Here is a 19,851-nt window from a genome sequence, read left to right as displayed (position 1 = left end):
GAGCCTTTGTTTGTTTTAAATTGAATTGTTATAATTGTTGAATTGCAAATTAGGGTTTATAGCTATTAAACCCTAAAGGCCATTTTTTCGATTTTAGGGTTGTGGATCAAAGGGTTTTTGAAAACCCTAGCCTCCAAAGAACCCTAATCGAAATTAGGGTTAGGGTTTTGAAAACCCTAGCCTCTTCCCTTGGAAATTTCGAAATATGCTAGAGATTTTAGGGTTTCTTGTTTTGGATAATTATTACTTGATTAGATTAATTGGATAATTATCCTTTATTCCTAATTTTCGAAATTTAGAGGGATAAGGATTAGGATTAAATTAATTGATTAATTTGATTAGATAATCCTTACAAGATTTAATAAATTAATTAAAAGTTAATTAATAGATAAATATTAAATCTAATTGATTGGTTTATTTAAATTTAAAATTTAATAGTTTAAATTTCGAAAATTTATATAAACTCTTGGAGTTTTAAAATGTTTTAAAACACACCTTATATATATATATATATATATATATATATATATATATATATATATATATATATTATAATTAAAAGTTAAACATTATATATGTATAAGAATATGGTCAGTCAAATCGCTAGTATGCCTCATTCACGAAGCTAGTCTATAAGGGGGGTATAAGGAAATTGCCTATAAAATGGTAGTTGAATGGGTGTCTACTCTCACCCACTGCTTCCTTGATTAGTGGAGGGTCGTTAGCAGAACGGATTTGATAGGACAACTACTCCTCATTAAAAGTATAATGCTATTAAAGAAAGTACTAGAACACTATTTTTCAAAAATCCCAACTCTAGTTACTTTAGGAAAAATGTGAAAAGTATGCTAATCCATGAAGTTGCACATTATGCTTTATTGGTCGTTAGTGGAGCGTGTGTGGTTAACCGGCACACTAAAAGGCACTAATAAAGAGTAGTAATGGGTATCTTATAATTATCATTTTGATGGAGCGTGTGTGGTTTACCGGCACATCAATAGTTGATGATAAAGACAATAAGGTTACCAAGCACATTTGCATGGTTATTCACATCTAGTTTGTGATCCTCGGTATCCCAGTCACAAATAGTAGAGCATAATCCGAGATTAAAACATGCCATTAAATAGTTTTAATGTATCTCAAAAGAATTAGGAATTTCACTTCGTTTATTTTGTCTAATGGTGGAATTGGTGAATCGTCATTCACTTACCTTTATGAGATTTGAACTTGGATCTCGGCATCCCATTTCTAAGTTGTAAATCGTCATAGTTGGGTCCTAACCTTGATATGATATCTTTGGGTTATTATATTGAGGTCTCTTGGAATCTAACTAAAACTATCTTTCTTTTCAGATGTCTACTCCTGGAAACACTTCTGCTTCATCATCCTCCAGCCACAACTTCTCTCTACTAAACATCTGCTCCAAAGTCGTTATGGATGGCTCCAACTATAACGATTGGATGCGTAACATCAAGATGGCGCTTAGATTTGAGGACAAAGAGTATGTCCTTGAAAAGGAGCTCAAAGAACTTGATGAGTCAAAAGCCACTCCCGAAGAGTATGTTGCCTACAAGAAATACTATGATGATGCTACCAAAGTGGCATGCATCATGGTTGCAACCATGTCCCCATAATTACAGAGGTACTATGAGGACTACTGGCCTTTTGAGATGAACAAGGACCTTATGGAAAAGTACCATAAGCGAGCTCGTCAAGAAAAGTTTGAGGTAGTCAATTCACTCATGGCTTGCAAGATGAAAGAGGGGGAATCGGTTGTATCTCATGTGCAAAGAATGCAGCGCTACATAGAGCGTTTGGTCAAGCTCAACATTCACTTTGATGAGGAATTAGCCATTGACATGGTCTTGAACTTGTTGCCTGATTGTTATGGTCAGTTTATCTTAACTTACCATTTGAACAACACTGAGCAGACTTTGGCCCAATTGCACAACTTGTTGCAGACAGCTGAGGCAGGGATGAAGGGTAAAAGTATACCCTCCACACCTGCAAGTGCCCCTGTCTTGGCCATTGGACAGGGTAAGGGGAAGAAGAGGAAAGGTCCTCCCAAGCAAAACTGGAAGAGAAAGGCTCAAGCTGTGTCATCTAGTAATGGCCCGAAGGCTAAGCCCAATGGTTCCACTCCCCATGTTTCTGATCCAAAAGAGGCCACTTGCTTTTACTGCAATCAAAAGGGGCATTGGAAGAGATCTTGCCCACAATATCTGCAAGATATCAAGGATGGCAAAGTGAAGCCATCCTCGGCAGGTATTTACACTATTTCTGCTAATAACTCATTATCTTCTTGTTCATGGGTCCTTGATACAGGATGTGGTTTTCATATTTGTTCTGATTTGCAGGGGCTAAAGGAAAGTGAGGAGATAGAGCATGGGAGGATAAACTTGATCATGGGGAACAGAAAGTCTTCACCAGTGACCAAGATCAGAGTTTATCAATTATTTCTTAGTAATGATGTTAGATTAGACTTAATAAATTGTTGCTATTCGTATGAGATGACGAGAAACATTATTTCATTTCATGCATTTTTCAGACAAGGTTTTAAATATTCTTTTAATGATTTGAATGGTTCAATTTCTGTTTATAAGAATGGTGTTTTTGTGTTTGAAGCTTTACCTTGTGATGGTGTGTATGAAACAGTGACTTGTGTTGATAGCTTAGGAAATAGTGTACTTAATATTGACTTGTCTAATAGTGTAGACAAGGCATGCTTGTGGCATTGTCGTCTTGGACACATTAACAAGAAACGCATAGCCCAACTCCAAAAGGATGGAGTGTTGGAATCATTTGACCTAAAATCAGATGATATGTGTGAATCTTGTCTTTTGGGAAAGATGACAAAATCACCATTCACAGGGTATTGTGAAAGAGGTGAAGGTCTGTTGGATCTCATACACAGATGTGTGTGGGCCCTTCAGATCAACCACAAGGGATGCTAATCGATTCTATGTGACTTTCACTGACGATTATAGCAGATATGGTTACATCTACTTGATCAAACATAAGTCAGAAACCTTTGAAAAGTTCAAAGAGTTTAAGCATGAAGTCGAAAATCAATTGGGCAGAAAGATCAAGATACTTAGATTCGATAGAGGCGGGGAGTATCTTAGTACCGAGTTCAACGACTATCTGAAAGAATGTGGGATAGTCTCACAATTGACTCCTCCTAGGACACCACAGTTAAATGGTGTACCTGAGAGGCGTAATCGAACCTTGTTAGACATGGTTCGTTCTATGATGAGTTGTGCCTCGCTTCCTATTCACTTCTGGGGGTATGCCTTAGAGACAGCCGCCCACATCCTCAATCTTGTCCCTACAAAGAAGGTTGCCAAAACACCTCACGAAATGTGGACAGGGAAAGTTCCCTCGTTAGCACATATTAAAGTCTGGGGTTGTGAAGCTTTCGTAAGACGAGAGACTCACGACAAGCTAGCAGCTAGAAGTGAGAAATGTGTTTTCATTGGTTACCCAAAGCAGTCTTTTGGATATTTGTTCTACAGACCTAGTGAAAACGTAGTGTTTGTAGCTCGAAGAGGAGTCTTTCTGGAAAGAGAGCTCATATTTAAAGAGGTCAGTGGGAGTACCATTTGACCTTGAAGAGATTCAAGAGTCAGCCAATGAAGGAACCTTAGATGACACTAGCACTCAACCAGAGGAAACAGTCCCTGTTGAACCGGTTGATAAATCATTACCGCTTCGGAGATCCACTAGGGTGAGTGTGCCACCTGAGTTGTATGGTTTTCATATTACTTCAGATGGTGACACATTCATAAGTGACAGAACACTGGTAAACTTAGATGAACCAGTCACTTATAAGGAAGCAATGGTAGGCCCAGAGGCTTCCAAGTGGAAAGAAGCAATGGACAGCAAGATTAAGTCCATGTATGACAACCAAGTTTGGAATTTGGTTGATAGTGCACCAGGTCGGAAGACAGTTGGGTGCAAATGGATCTTCAAGAAGAAGACAGACATGGATGGGAATGTGCATACGTTCAAGGCTCGACTGGTTGCAAAAGGTTTCACTCAAACCCCATGGGTTGACTATGATGAGACTTTTTAGCCGGTGGCTAAGATTAAGTCTATTAGGATATTGCTCGCCATAGCTGCCTTTCATGACTATGAAATCTGGCAGATGGATGTCAAGACTACCTTCCTTAACGGGAAGTTGGCTGAGGATGTTTACATGAGTCAGCGAGAGGGTTTTGTTGATGCAAAGTTTCCCAATAGGGTATGCAAGCTTGAGAAATCCATTTATGGATTGAAACAAGCATCTCGCAGCTGGAATCTCTGCTTCCATGAGAGAGTCAAAGAGTTTGGTTTCTCTAGAAGTGAAGATGAGTTTTGTGTGTATATCAAGGCTAGTGGGAGTATAGTAACTTTTCTGGTGTTATATGTCGATGACATATTACTCATTGGTAACGACGTTCCAACCTTGAATGAAGTTAAGTCTTGGCTTGGAAAGTGTTTTGCCATGAAAGACCTAGGAGAAGTCGCCTATATTCTTGGGATTAGAATATTGAGAGATAGAAAGAAGAGACTAATTGGACTTAGTCAGAGCACATACTTGGATAAGGTACTAAAGAGGTTTAGTATGGAAAATTACAAGAAGGGAGAGCTACCTATCCAGAGCAATACCAAATTGAGTAAGACTCAATGCCCGAGTACAGATGAGGAAATAGATGACATGAGTCGTGTACCTTATGCTTCCGCTGTCGGATCGATCATGTACGCTATGACATGTACTCGTCCTGATGTGGCATTTGCTTTGAGCATGGTAAGTCGCTATCAAGGAAACCCAGGTAGAGCTCATTGGATAGCCGTGAAGAATATACTCAAGTATTTGCGAAGAACGAAGGACTGGGTCCTTGTACTTGGCGGCAATGATACTTTGAGAGTAAATGGTTACAGTGATGCCAGCTTTCAGACGGATAGAGATAACTTCCGTTCTCAGTTAGGCTGGGTATTCTTATTAAATGGAGGAGCAGTTACTTGGAAGAGTTCCAAGCAAGATACGGTGGCTGATTCTACTTGTGAATCAGAGTACATAGCAGCAAGTGAAGCGTTGAAAGAAGCATCTTGGTTGAGGAACTTCATCGGGGATCTCGGAGTTGTTCCAACCATCCAGGAGCCTATGGAATTGTTCTGCGATAATGAAGGAGCGGTTGCCTTGACAAAGGAACCGAGAGATCATGGTAAAACCAGACATATCGACAGAAAGTACCATTTCATCAGACATAGAGTAGAAGAAGGCCATCTTATAGTGAAGAGGGTGTCATCTGAAGATAACCCAGTAGATCCCCTCACAAAGGGTCTGAGTAGGGCTAAGCATATTCAGCATGCTCAGAGCATAGGACTGAAAGATGATATTAGTTTTAGTAGTTAGATTAGTTTTGTTCTGAAACTTGTAACAAAGTAAATGTAATTGACTTTTGGTGATTAAATAATAAAGTATTATTTATAAGTTTGGGTTCTACCTTTTGTCAATTGTTTATTATTGTGTTTCATTTTTGCATGTTTTACTTCCCGAATAATAAGATTATTCAAACTCCACAGTCGCTCGTACTTTTGGAAGTAAGTAGTGAATCAAGACTGTCATGAACTGGATTGTAGATTGTCTAAGGATAGACATGGCAATAGATTTTGCTGCAACGTTCATGAGTACTCTGAAATTGAGATTTGAGTATTGGATAAACCCTCGCTCAGAGTATTACTTCATGGAATTCATCACGAGTAATACTGAGACGATAATATCTTATAATCTTGAAACAGAGATATATGAGTTGTAATTTGCAAGTCGGTTATGCATTGGTAATACGAAAACGCATCAGTAACTTGGTGTTATAAAACGTGTTATCATGTATGGTTTGATGAGTAAAAGATACAAGCATATGAGTCAATGTTTATTCGTTCCTTTTTCCTTAATGGAAAAAGCGATATCTGAGGGCCCCTCGATGATTTGGTGTTGACTTATGTGCTGGGCCCAGCCAGGACTAAATTGATGTGTTCAATTAGAAGTCCTACATCATCACTAATCTGGAATCGGGAAACATAGATTTTGGACAAAGAGGTTGATTGCATTCCATGTCTTTTGTCTAGGGATATCTAGCAGAACGAAGGATTATATGATCACTTATCTTAGGACATGTAACTGACTGGGTCAGAGTTCGGCAACAGCTTTTTGGAAGCTACAATTTACTGGTCAAATTTAGAAGGCATACTAGCAATTATAGTTATAGACTTATCCAAGTGGGAGACTATTGGATTAGGTGTCTAAGCCCATAACTATAATTGGTATGTACTTGAATTGATAGCAGCACAGTCCTTTTGGGTTGCCCTCAAACCTAGCAACCGGACAAGGAAATTATGAAAGGAGAGATATTAATTTATTATAAGATTAATAAATTAATATAAATGAATTAATATGTTAAAAGATTAATATATTAATAAGAAATCATTTGGTTTAATTAGTTGTTAGCCAGAAATTAATTAGAATTAATTTTGGGGTTAAAAGAATTAATTATAAGGTGTAGGGACTAGTTTGCAATTATCTAATAGTTGAGTGGAAGGCTCTAGAACCCCCTTGGATAAGGGTGGACGAAATCTTTAGGGGAAACCCTAATAATTTCGTCCATAGGGGCTTGGATAAGGCCCTTGGGTTTGCTTAGGCCCTAAGCAAAGGATAACTAGGGTTTCCCCTAAACCCTAGATCCCTCAGCTATATAAGGATCCTCCTAGTTCATGTTTTGGTCACTCTTTTCTTTGGAAGAAACCCTAAGGGCCGAAATTTTGCATACTCCCTCTTCCCTCTCTCCTCTAATTTCCTTCTTGCTAGTTTGGGTGTGATTCCATTAGAGTCATTACACTTGTGGTGCTAAGCTTCCAAGAAGATCAAGATCAAGATCAAGGGAATCATCAATTGTTTACTATAACAATTGAAAGGTATGTAATTACTAAACCCTAGTTTGTAGATTTTGATTATAGCCTCTCTCCTCTAGGGTTCTTGTTTTGCAATTCAAAGTTGTATGTTCAATAGATAAAACATAGATCCAAAGTAGGTTGCATGTGAACTTAGGAATTGTTTTCTAGTTTATTTGTTTTACCTAAAACCCATCAATATGTATATAATTAGTATATATAACAACTAAAATGCTAAGGTAAACAACCTTAGGAACTAGGAAACACTTGCAATGAAGTGTTAAAATCACAAATGATTGATTGAAGTGAGTTCACGGCCCCATAAGGAAGTGTTCACGACCAAAGAGTGTTCACAGCCAAGGGTACTTGTGACATCCCCATTTTCACGACCAAAAAAGACCGATTTGATTTATGCTTTTAAAATAATTTTCAGAGTAATCCTTTGATTTAAAAGAGTTGCCGAATTTGTTCCCAAAACAAAATATGATAAATAAAATTTATCAAAGCCTTCCTTAAAGAAATGTATTTTCATATATAACAAAACTCGGGATGTCATGTTCCTATACAGACCAAAAACATAAACGACATATTATAAGCCTTACAATAGTTATATATAACTACTGTCCTATAAACAAAATATCTTCACAAGTTGTCCAACTTATGTTCTCGCGCCACTACCTGTAATACAAATAAAACTGAGTGGGTCAGACTTGTGAGTCTGGTGAGTATATAGGGTTTTCAACCCACAATAAATAATTATATTTATAACCCGATTACCCATTCCCATTATCCTCACTTTACGTCCCTAAAACAACAACTATCATAGGGGACCTAGTCTAGGATTTTTCATCAGGATGAACATTACTGCAAAGGGGTTTCCTCAACAATAGATATCCTAAAGGCAACCATGAGGGGGATAGAGTACACCGGTGAACACATCGTTCACAACACCTACAGGTTATGAGTCTACCAGCGTTCCACTGGATTATCTAGAAAGAGTCCGTGGTCGTCATCCATACTCCACTGGATGACTAAGTCAACAACAACATCAAGACCTCTCATCATTTTCTTTCATCACACATCAACTATCTACCCATGTTCTACCCAACATATTTGTAGATAAAAGTATATATATATATATATATATATATATATATATATATATATATATATATATATATAGTTTAAAACATATATACAACATTCAATAAATACTCATTTCACTAACAAATAATATATAAACACATAGCACGTATTTTATGGAGCATACATCGTATTTATTTGTTAGAAGAAAGCACCTACACACTTACTCAAAATGTATACTTAATATATTCAACAATACTTGTATTAAATCGTGTTTATGAAAGAGATTATGCACTCACTTGATAAGACGATGCTCAGACCGCACTACGGCTCTTAAAGTGGTATTCTTCGGTGAAACAGTGATATCTTCACACGCCGGGCTTCTTGCGAGCAGAGCTTCGGCTCAAAACTCTTTTCTTCTTGGGATCTTCAGGGCTTCAGGACTTGCTTCAGGTCTCGGGATGATACTGGGGCTTCGGGGATACTTCGAGACGGATAGAGAAAGTATCGGGAGTGAGAGAGTTGGGAATTAGCAACCATGGCCGGATGCCCTTCAACTTCTATTTATAGGGCTGAAAATCTATGCTCATGTTGTGAGCTCGATGTCATCGCATTCTTCATCAGGACACTTTCCCTGTAATACGTCCATCCCTTGCTCACATCGTGAAGACTGTGCTCACATCGTGAGCTCTGACATAGGTGGAAGTTCGTGCCCCAAACTTCAGAAATTCATATCTTTCGCATACGAGCTTTGTTTTAGACATTCTTTATATCCACGCGTATATGAGATTATGCTCTACAACTTTCATTTAGACTCCGTCGGCTAATTTTGACTTTATTTTTATTATATTAATTTTAGTAGGCCGAGACAGGAAAACTCCATTAGAAATTCATAACTTCTTCATTTGACATCCGTTTTCATCTGTCTTTTCACCGTTAGACTACTATCGACGAGATCTTCGATTCTTTTTTAGATTGTTTCGACTAGAAATCACTCGATCTTATATTCGAACTTTGGGTTGCATATTGCTAAGCCAAAACTTCGAAAAATCATAACTTCCTCATGCGAAGTCAGATTTGGACGTTCTTTTTAAGCATGCTCTCGGTTTAACTTATTCTACGACTTTTGTTTAGATCACTAAGGCTGAATATTACTTTAACATAAATTCACGATTTACGTCACACAATGGTGTACCGATTCTGTTGCGAAACTTCGACAGGTCATAACTTCTTCGTTATAACTCGGATTTTGGCATTCTTTATATTTTCGGAATCCTCGTAACGACCACTACAACTGCATGTGTAGATATCAGGCTTATCTAATATTTTATTATTACGCTTGTTCTTGTTCTTAATTCATTTAAGTCACACAATTAAGCATAAAACACATAACACTCAAAATAATACATTTTTATTATTTCACAACGGTTTACAAAGGTTAACCAAGACTATTATATCATCATTAATTCCTAGCCTAGAAACACGGGTGTTACAGTACTTGAAGTGTTTACGACCAAGGGTACTTGAAGTGTTTACGACCAAGGGTACTTGAAGTGTTTACGACCCAAGCTTGGTCTTAAGAAGGGTTTACAGCCATATCATGATCTTATGAAGGGTTCATGGCCCAATGAAGGGTTCATGGACGTGAACTCTTGAAGAATCATCCCAAAGAGGTGTTTTTTCGTGGGGATTCATGTGCTTCTAATGGACAACTAGTAGATGAATGATCTACTTATGTTTTTGGAAGCTTTTAGGGTGTTCATGACCCAATAACAAGTGTGTGTTCTTGGTGTTCTTTGTGAAGAAGATAGTGATTTGAAGATCTTGAAGGAAAAGTGATGAATTCAAGGATGTTATCAAAGGGTTTCACTTGTATATGAAGATCAACTAGTAAATAAAGATGAATCACTTACGTTTTTAAACATAAAGGAAGGTTTCCCTTAATGATACTTGAGAGAGTTTGAGTGTTCTTGATTGGAAGATGTGAAAAATGAAGAAAAGTGAAGGAAATCTACATGTATAGAGAGGGGTTCACGACCAACTTGAATTCACGGCCGTGAAATTAGTTTGGGTCATGAACATCCCTTGATGAATGTTCTTGGCTCAATAGCAATTCATAGGTTCATTAATCACACTTCATAGTATCAAATCCTAAGTGTACAAGGCTTAAAAACTCATAGAATAACCCTTAGCAAGGCTAAAAGGTAACAAATACAAGTCTGAATTTACAGATAGAAATTTTGGGTTGTCACACATATCTGGTGAGTTATATTCTAATGTGTTTTCATGTTAATCTAACTCTTCTTTTTTACTTTTGATCTTTACTTACTCTATAATCTAATCTCTTCCTCTAATAACATACACTATTATTATTTCTCATTTATCTATCTCTTCTGCTCTTTTTCTTATCTTTACTTTCTACTCTTGCTCTATCCCGTCTCATCTATTTCATACTTTATCTACTACTCTTATACTTTATTCTTTTCTTCTCATCTCATACTCTTTCTTAGCCTCTTCCTAGGCTCATCTCTTACTATGTGCATACTCTTTCTTAGCCTATTCTTAGGCTCTTTTCATACTCTATACATACTCTATCTTCTCTTTCTTTATCTCCTCATACTCTTCTTTCTACTTCTCTTTTCTTGTCCCTTACACTTATCTTATATCATACTGCGTGTTCTTCTCATACTCTATGCATGCTCTTCTAGTGTTCTTACTCTGCTTCACACATCTCTTACTCTTAGCATGATTGTCTCATACTCTGCTTACTCTTCATCTATTTATTCTGAAATATAATGTCTCGACATTCTATTCTAGTCTAGATCCAATGGTCCCATCTCATACTACAATCTTCTCTATCTTCTAAAGGAAAATCCCACTACATTACCCGGTATACCTATCCAAACTTACTCCCTTATCTTATGATCCCTTGTGGATCCTTAATCATTCTTTTTCTCTTGACTCCCTCATGGATTCCTTACTCTTAATCCCTCATGGATTACATCTAAGTTCCTAAAAGAACACTCTTGCCTTGTTCCACTCGTGGAACCTTTTCTCTATCTTTTCTAACCATACATAATCTTTATTACCACAAGAATCATCTATCTACATCCCTAAAATGGATCATCATCTCTTTCCCTGTAGGGACATAATCTCATTCCTAAAGGGACCATACTCTGGAATCATAATCTTATCCTCGTAAGAATCATACTCTTATTCCTGTAGGAATCATACTCTTCTACAACTCTTTAATGTGACTCATCACATAACTCTTGTTCCATGAAAATCTATCTCTTTATCTCAGAAAGATATCTTCTACTACTTATCTAGTACTTAACTTATTAAGTACTTACTCCATCTTTTATGTCATGCACATAGGAATTGTACACAATATCATACATACTCATCTATATGATTATAATGAATGTAATCATATTTTATCTCGATTATAATGAATGTAATCATATTTTATCTCTTTCTACCATCTATTAGGCATTTAAAAAAAATACCTTTCTCATCTAACCATACCTTCTTTAGTTATATGTACATACTCTGATACATGTTTCTAGACATATACCACATAGATACTCTAAATATACGTTCATGTTCTACTACATGATTTAAAACATATATTCTTAATCTATCTTCATCTAGTAACTTGAGGGCATTCACTTAGTACCTCAAGATTCAACATACATACATACTGATATGGCCATATTTATACATATTTTTGGGCAGTATCGATCTACATTTGTATTAATATTTTGATTATTTGTATAGAATTATAGTAATTATAAGGATAAAATGTTATCTGCAACCAAAATGAAGCATTGTAGAAGAGAGGGACCAGAAGTGACAATATATGGAACATTTGAGACTTGGAGTACAAAAGATGAATAAATTCACGGATGCAACCGAAATAACGTCGTGGAGCCTCCTGCCAAGATGTGGACTCGATCTTTCCAGAAGATAATCACACGAAGAAAAAAATCCTTGGCAAATACGGATAACTTACATATCACGTCGTGGATCGCATGTCACGGCGTGGCATTTGAAAAATCAGATATTATAAATACTCTTGGCCATTATGACTTGGGAGACTTTTGGCTGATTGGAGGGTTTCTAGAAGATGATTTTTAGCAGAGGAGAAGTCCGAAAAAAGATTTTCAACACCAAAGGAGAGAGGTTCATAATTTAGTTTACTTATTTAATACTTATGAACATGCTTGCCTATTTAGCTTGTGTTTGTTTGTTAATTGCGATTATGAGCAGCTGAATCTAGATACTCTTGTTTAGCAGATGAAGCTTCTAACTTATGAATAGCTTAATTTACATGGATTTATTTAGTTGGTAAATTGCTTGTGTTTGATTTATTGTTACCTAGCATGCTTATGTTTGTTTCCTTAGTTGCTTAAATTCATGTTTTGTGTAGCTTAGTGACCATTAACTGCATGAACTTGTTTACCTAGTGATTTAGTGAACATTAAATTGTTAGAGCTAGGATTGACCAATCTTAGTTAGTAATTAAAGTAAATAAATTTAACTGTGCTAGAGAACGTAGATTATGACTATAATTGCGTTTGCATAATAAATCTTACATAACATATTCATAATCATAATTGGTTCTATTATTAATTTTGTGTGACCATACATAGTTTTACATGAATTAATTAATTATTGGTAAAGTTAGACATAAATTACTAATATAATAATAACCAACTTGATAATCCATAATTATTAGCTAGCCATAAGAACGAAGTGGATTCGAACTAAACAAGTGTGTTTTTACTTATAGATTGAATTTAAGTTAAGTTTGTCTGATCTTGTAAAATCAGATAAAACCCTTTTTAAACTTGTTAATAATTAGGTTAATTTGATTGCAAGTGGATTAATTAGTAACACCGTTCCCTGTGATCGATACCCGACTTACTCAAGCTATACTATAATATGACTAGGTACACTACATATAGGTGCATAGTTAGTCTAAGTTTGCTAGGTTATAAATATTAAAATTAGTGGGTACTTTTGTGCACATCATGTTTTTGGCGCCGTTGTCGGGGAACGGCTTAGTTATTGTTTGTTTATTTGCTGTTGATTAATCGATCCTTTTTGTGGGGTAAAACCTGCAAAAGGTTATTTTTCTAGCATAGGAATTTTTTTTAGTTACAGAACCCACTATGTGGATCAGCCTTCCACGATGTGGATTCTGTGAATTCCAGTTTTCTTTAGTTTTTGGTTTATTTATCTGCCTTAGTTTGGTTTTATGTTTTTATTTTTGTTTATTTTGCAGGAGTTGATGACCAGAGGTTCTAACACACCTTTGGTGCCACCTCTTGAAGACCCAGAGTTTGCCCTTCACAAAAGAAAGATAAGAACATGAAAGAAGATCAAACACCAAAGAAGACACCTTTACAAGAACTCGAATTAGCATTCTTAAAGAAGTCGGGAAAGAAATCAGGAGAGTCAAGTTCATCTTCAAAGGACAAGAGCAAAGTTGAGAGCATCGATCAAATACCCATCCCAGATGAATCCGAATACGAATTCGAAGCCGAGTTTGGTCTCTATACAAGTGAACCCGAAGACGAGCCGAGAAACGAGATGGAAGATTCGAGATGATGTTGGTTCCGGCTTAGTACAACCCGCTATTCCTGCCACTACCACATTCAAGTTGAAAGGAATATCCTTTTTGCACTAAAGGATATCCCATTCTATGGAAAAGATTATGAGGATGTGTTCAAGCACTTAGATGAAGTGAACGACATTGCTGATTACTTCAATGTCCCAAATGTTAAAAGAGATACCGTCCTGCTAAGGATGCTTCCCGTTACCTTTAAAAGAGCTGCAAAGGATTGGTTAAAAGCACTTCCACCTGGTACAATCACTACTTGGACTCAAATGCGTGAGCATTTTCTAGACTAATTCTGTCCAACATCAAAGATAGCTAAACTCAAGAAGGGAATAGCTAGTTTTAAGCAAAACTCAGGGGAGTCACTTTATGAAGCATGGGAGCGTTATAAAGGGTTGTTAATGAATTGTCCTCAACATGACCTTAACATTCAACAAGAAGTGTCCATATTCTATGATGGGGTCAATGTAATGACAAGACAACTCCTTGATTCTTAAGGACCGCTTACAAAGAAAAATCCGGGTGAGGTCAAGGAATTGGTTGAAGAATTTGCAAAGCATTCTCGTGAATACCACAATCCAAGGAATGGAAGCATGAAAGGAGTTGGTGGTGAATATTCTGACAAAATGGCTACTATGATGGCAATGCTAAATACTATGGACCGGAGATTGACTCAAATGGACCAATCAATTCATGCAATTTGAGTTGGTTGCAAGAGATGTAGTGGCCCACATTTGACAAAAGATTGCAACATGAATGAATATGGGAACAAGAAAGCTCAAGTTTTCTATTCAAGTGGAGATAAATACGATGAAGACTGGAGAAAACTAAAGAAAGGGTGGATGCCTTACGAAGAGTACAAGAAGCAAAAGGAGGAGAAATTTAAGCAGACAAGCGAGGGCTTCTACCAAAAAGATCAGCACCACCCGAGAAGAAAGTAGACTTGGAAAATATTTTGACCCGATTTATGGAAGCATCCGAGTAAAGGCATGATGATACCGATGTAGTGCTAAAGGAACACATGAATATGATGAAGGAACAACACAAAATGATGATTGACCATCGAGCCTCGTTAAGAAATCATCGAGCATCAATTCATAATTTAGAAGTCCAAGTTAATCAACTCGCTACTTTTGTGAAGCACAATTTATCCTCACAAATTCTCGAGAAGAAGACTCAACATCATGTTATGGCTATTGATACCGAAGAAGAGGAAATCTCTGAGTTTTTAGAGGCACTAGAAGAGGAGCCACAACAGTCCGATCCAGAGCCAAAGAATCCAAAACTCGAGAACAAAAATCTTGCTGAAATACAGAAACCACGTTGTGGGCCTTATCTTCCCACGTCGTGGCCACTGTCTGAACAGAAAATTCCAGAAACTGTCTCGACTTATCGACCACCTTTGCCATTCCCGTCTCGAGCTAATCTTAGTCCACTGGAAAGGGAACATCTGGAGTTTATTCAACAACTAAAGGGTATTCCTATTAATGCTCCTTTTATTGATTCACTTGCAAAAGTTCCAGAATATTCTAAGTTCCTCCAAGATTTAATAAACACTCGACATGAATTGAAAAAGAATTCTAAGGTAATTCTAAGTAAACAAAGCTCAAGGGCTGTGTTGGGAGAGATACCTAAGAAGATGGGAGATCCTGGACGCCTCACTCTTCCATTTGAGTTTGGTAATAAGTTGAAGACATATGCTTTAGCCTACTCTGGTGCTAGCATTAATTTGATGCCTTTCTCATTTTATCAAAAGTTGAATATTCAGAAAATGAAGACTACAAAGATGACCATCCACATGGCCAATCGTTCGGTGACGCAACCAAGAGGAATTATTGAATACATCCTTGTTAAAATTGGGAGATTCATTTTCCCAATTGACTTTGTTATTCTGGATATGAAGGAGGATGCTAATGTCCCAATCATTCTTGGTCGCCCCTTGCTAAATATTGCTTGTGCTTTGGTGGATGTTCATGAATCCAAGCTTACATTGAGGGTTGGTGATGATAAGGAAGATTTTGGAATGCAAGATGGGTTTCAAAGATATGATGTTAAGGGTGAAGTGTTCAATATTGATGAAGACAATGAACTTGAAGAATTTGAAAAACTCATGGAGGAAGAAATCAAGACACTTAATCAAGTCAAACGCACTAAACCAAGAGCATGCGTTCCATTTCTCGTTGAAGTCATTTCTTATAGAAAACCAACATCTTGGGTAAGTAAGGAAAGTGATGACATGTATAGTGATGAAGAGGAGGTTACATCAATGGAGAGTAACCTAATGGTGAAGGAGGAGGAGGATATTATGAAGCTTAAAAATGATGAAAAATTGAAGACTCAAGGGATCAAACGCAAGCTCGATGGAAACAAAGTCAAGGCTAAAAAGGATAATTCGAAAAGGCATATATTCGTCAAGTGCAAGCTTACAAGAGGCATTTCAATGAGCAGAAGATCCTGGTGGTAGACTCATCTGAAGATTCGACATAGGAGGCACGGAGTCTGGCTCATGACTTCATCAAAAAGAAGCGCTTCTCGGAAGGCAACCCGAGTTTGGTTTGCATTTTGTTTTCTTTTCTTTCTAGTTTTTGAGTTTTCGATTAGGAAAGCTATCAATTTATCATCTAAATATTGTTAAGTGGTAAAAATTAGCTGTAGGATATTTTAGAAATAAGTGGTAAACAATTAGCAAAACAAAAAAATTCATTATCTAAAAATTATAGGGTCCAGACTTGGTTCACGATGTGGTAAACCTCACCACGTCGTGGCTATAGATAAATTACGGGGTGAGCCAGTACTAATGACCATTAAGATGGACCCGTGTTGATTTTGACCCAAAAGAAATCCATGACGTGGTATTGCCTGCCACGACGCGTCATTAAAAAAGTCACCGGGGGGGGGGGGGGGGACCAGTGTATAAACCCTTTGACCACAAGTTGTTCCCCATTTGTTTACTTGTTTACTATCACATGAACGGAAGCAAGAGTCCCCACAACCGATTTCTTTAGTTTTTCTTCCAAATCTCTCGCATTTTCTTGTCTTCTAACTCAATCTGGTATGTATTTCATCCATTAATTGTTGACATTACTTGTAATTTATACATTTTCATGGCTAGGGTTTATGTGAATGATAAAATTTCCAAAATTGGGTGAAATGGATTATTGGTCCATGAACAAACACATCATTCTTTATGAGTCATTAGTGGAATGTGTGTGGTTAACCAGCACACTAATTTGGGTCTATAAAGTTGTTATGATGGCACAACTAGAAAACTACCATTAATTGAAGGAGCGTGTGTGGTTTACCGACACATCAAATTTGAGATGATAAAAGACTTCGAGGTTGTCAAGCAGGTTTGAATCGTCATCCACATCTTATTTGTGATCACTGACATCCCAGTCAAAAATGGATGAGCATAATCCAATATTAACATGCCATTAATTGTTCAGTGATCTCAAAAGATCTAGGAGTTTCATTTGATTGAAATTGGTAAAAAGATTTACCAACCTAAAATAGTTTCATGATGTGATTAGGTTGTCCTTCTTCATATTAAAAATCGTATTTAGGGATCCTAGCCTTAATTTAAAATTGGGTTAATAGTTAAGGATAAAATCGACTAATTTAAACTTTCCCCTTTAGGTTAAATGGAACCCTCTCCCACCTCCTCACTTATTTTCTAATTCTATCTTCTCTATGTTTTCCCTCAAGAATGGCTCATTTGTTATGGGATCTTCATCATTTTGATAATAGGAAAGATGTGTATAATGAACATACCTCTTAAATTAATAAGGTGTTAACTTTAGATAAGTTTTTATTCCCACAAACATGAATATTTTTCAAATATGGTTGTCTTGCATCATTTAGTCTACGTCCTCGATGTTCCTAATGACCTTTTGTGAACATGTGAACATATGAAATGAATTTACATTTGAGTGAAATGTTTCACAAAAAGGTATGGAAAGAGTAAGTTTAAAATCATCAAAAATTCCTAAATGCATTTGAATTGAAGAAAAGAGTTTTGTATGTAATCAATAAGAGCTACATAGACAAACTTGAGAATCGCAATATTGCCCTTGACAAGAGTCCTGCTATAGATCTTGTGCATGGATCTTTCATTAGTTCTTATGATAATTTCAACTTGATTTATCATATAATTGTATGGTGGAAAAAATTGATGAAATTCTTAAACCTTCTCCAAACTTAGGAAACTGGAAAGGAATTAGATTTCTTAGCCAATTCTAGTTATTACTTTTGAATGTTGGTGGAATGAATTGGAAATTTCAAATACTAAATGGAAAGTAATGGTTTCATTTGTAACCTTCAATTATAAAGGAATAGAATTGGTGTGTCCTCTATTCCACACAACCATGATTCAAAATATGCAAGTAGAAATTAATGCAATGACAAGGATAATAGGAAAAAAAGATTTCCCTAAGTACTTTGAGATGGTAAAATCAAAAGTTTGACTCTACATCAAGTACTTGAATAATCAAACTCAAAATACATCTAATTCATAGTTCCTTGATGCATGATGTGATAAGCACATTTGGATGACATTATAGAATCAATAGGAAGAAAGGAAAGTCTAAGCATTGAAAGCTAAATCTAATCATAGGAATGGACGAACGTTGCATGTCTTAATGATTGATGATTTTGATCTTATGTTTAGTAATGAAGTTAGGATAAATCTAGTCGATTGTTGTTGCTCTTTGAAGATGTATAGAAACCAAATTTCATCCTATGCGTTGTGTAACCATGAATTTCAATTTTCATTAAATAATAGAAATGTGAGCATTCTATTTTATAAAGATGATGGTTTTATGTTTAAAACATCTTCTTGCAATTGGAATTTATTAAATTGTTGTTTGTGTTTCTAATAATAGCAGTGATGACTTGAACATTGATTCTTCTAATTCTTTAGATATGATTGTGCTCGTGGTATAATTGCCTAGGCCACACTAGTAAGAATCTCATCGCCAAGATCTAATTGGACCGGACTTGGAATTATTCGAATTTGAGTTGGATGATGTATGTGAGTCTTGTTTGTTGGCAAGATAACTTAGTCACCATTCATATGGACATGTAATGGAGACAAAGGATTGTTGGATCTTGCACACACTAATGTGTGTGGACCCATTAGATCCACCACAAGGGACGACAAATACTACTATGTCTTATCTATTGAAAGGTTTAGTATATGTGGTTATGTTTATATGATTAGGCATGATTCTGAAAATTTCAAAGGTTTCAAAGAGTATCAGAACAAAGTAGGGAATCAATTAGGCAAGAAGATAAATGTTCTTCAATCTAAAAAGAAAAGAGAATGCCTTAATATCAGGTTCTACAATCATCATAGAGATTGTGGAATGGTTTCCATAATTGTCTTCTCCAAGGATATCATAATGTAATGATGTTACTAAAAGGAGAATCAAATGCTATATGGTTCAATCTATGAAGAGTCGTGTTTCGTTTCCATTCACAATTTTTTGGGAATATACACTTGAAATAGTAGAGCATTCTTAAACCTTGTATCCAACTAAGTAGGTTTTGATAACATCTCATGAAATATGGCATGTGATAGTTCCATCACATTTAGATCTACTGTCGTGAGGTATTTCATTAAACAAGAAACCAATGACCAACTTGAATCGAGATTTATGAAGTGTTACATTGTTGAGTATTCACTATAGACTTTTAATATTATTGCTTAAAAGGAATGTTACTTGAGAGAACGGACATATAGATATCAAGAAGTCAGTAGGAGTCATACTGAACTTGAAGAAATTCAAGATATGACCAACAATAAACCTATAGTTGACACTAGCTCTCAACTTGTGGTTAGTAAACCAGTTGAGTCAAATGAAATTGCCTTGTCTCTTCCTAGATATAGTAGAGTTAGAGCACCTCCCATGTTTTATGTGTATCATCTAACTATGGACGGAGATTGGTTGATTAGTGATAAAACATTGATCAATTTGGATACACCTAATAGCTACTAGGAAGCAATGGTGAGCCATATGATTGCCATTAGAAAAGTCTAACGATAGCAAAAATTTGTCCATGAAAGATAACTAATTTTGAAATTTGTTGATCCAAAGCCTAATCTTATGACAGTGGGTCATGATTAGATCTTCAATCTAAAGACAAACATGGATAAGAATATACACACATTCAAAACTAATATGGTAGAAATGGGTTTCGCTTAGAACTCAAGA

At 36.2% G+C, this 19,851-nt stretch overlaps 1 non-coding gene across 1 annotated transcript; it reads right to left on the bottom strand.

Annotated features, from left to right (window-relative positions):
- Window positions 1-13,956: 13,956 nt before the first annotated feature.
- Window positions 13,957-14,063, bottom strand: LOC145019001 (small nucleolar RNA R71). Its single transcript, XR_013667321.1, has one exon. It is a non-coding gene; the product is annotated as a small nucleolar RNA R71 (small nucleolar RNA).
- Window positions 14,064-19,851: the final 5,788 nt, after the last annotated feature.

Source organism: Lactuca saligna, chromosome 9, assembly GCF_052625555.1.
Source record: "Lactuca saligna cultivar CGN05327 chromosome 9, ASM5262555v1, whole genome shotgun sequence".
In the NCBI taxonomy this organism is placed as follows: Eukaryota; Viridiplantae; Streptophyta; class Magnoliopsida; order Asterales; family Asteraceae; genus Lactuca; species Lactuca saligna.
This window is presented reverse-complemented; position numbering and strand designations above follow the sequence as displayed.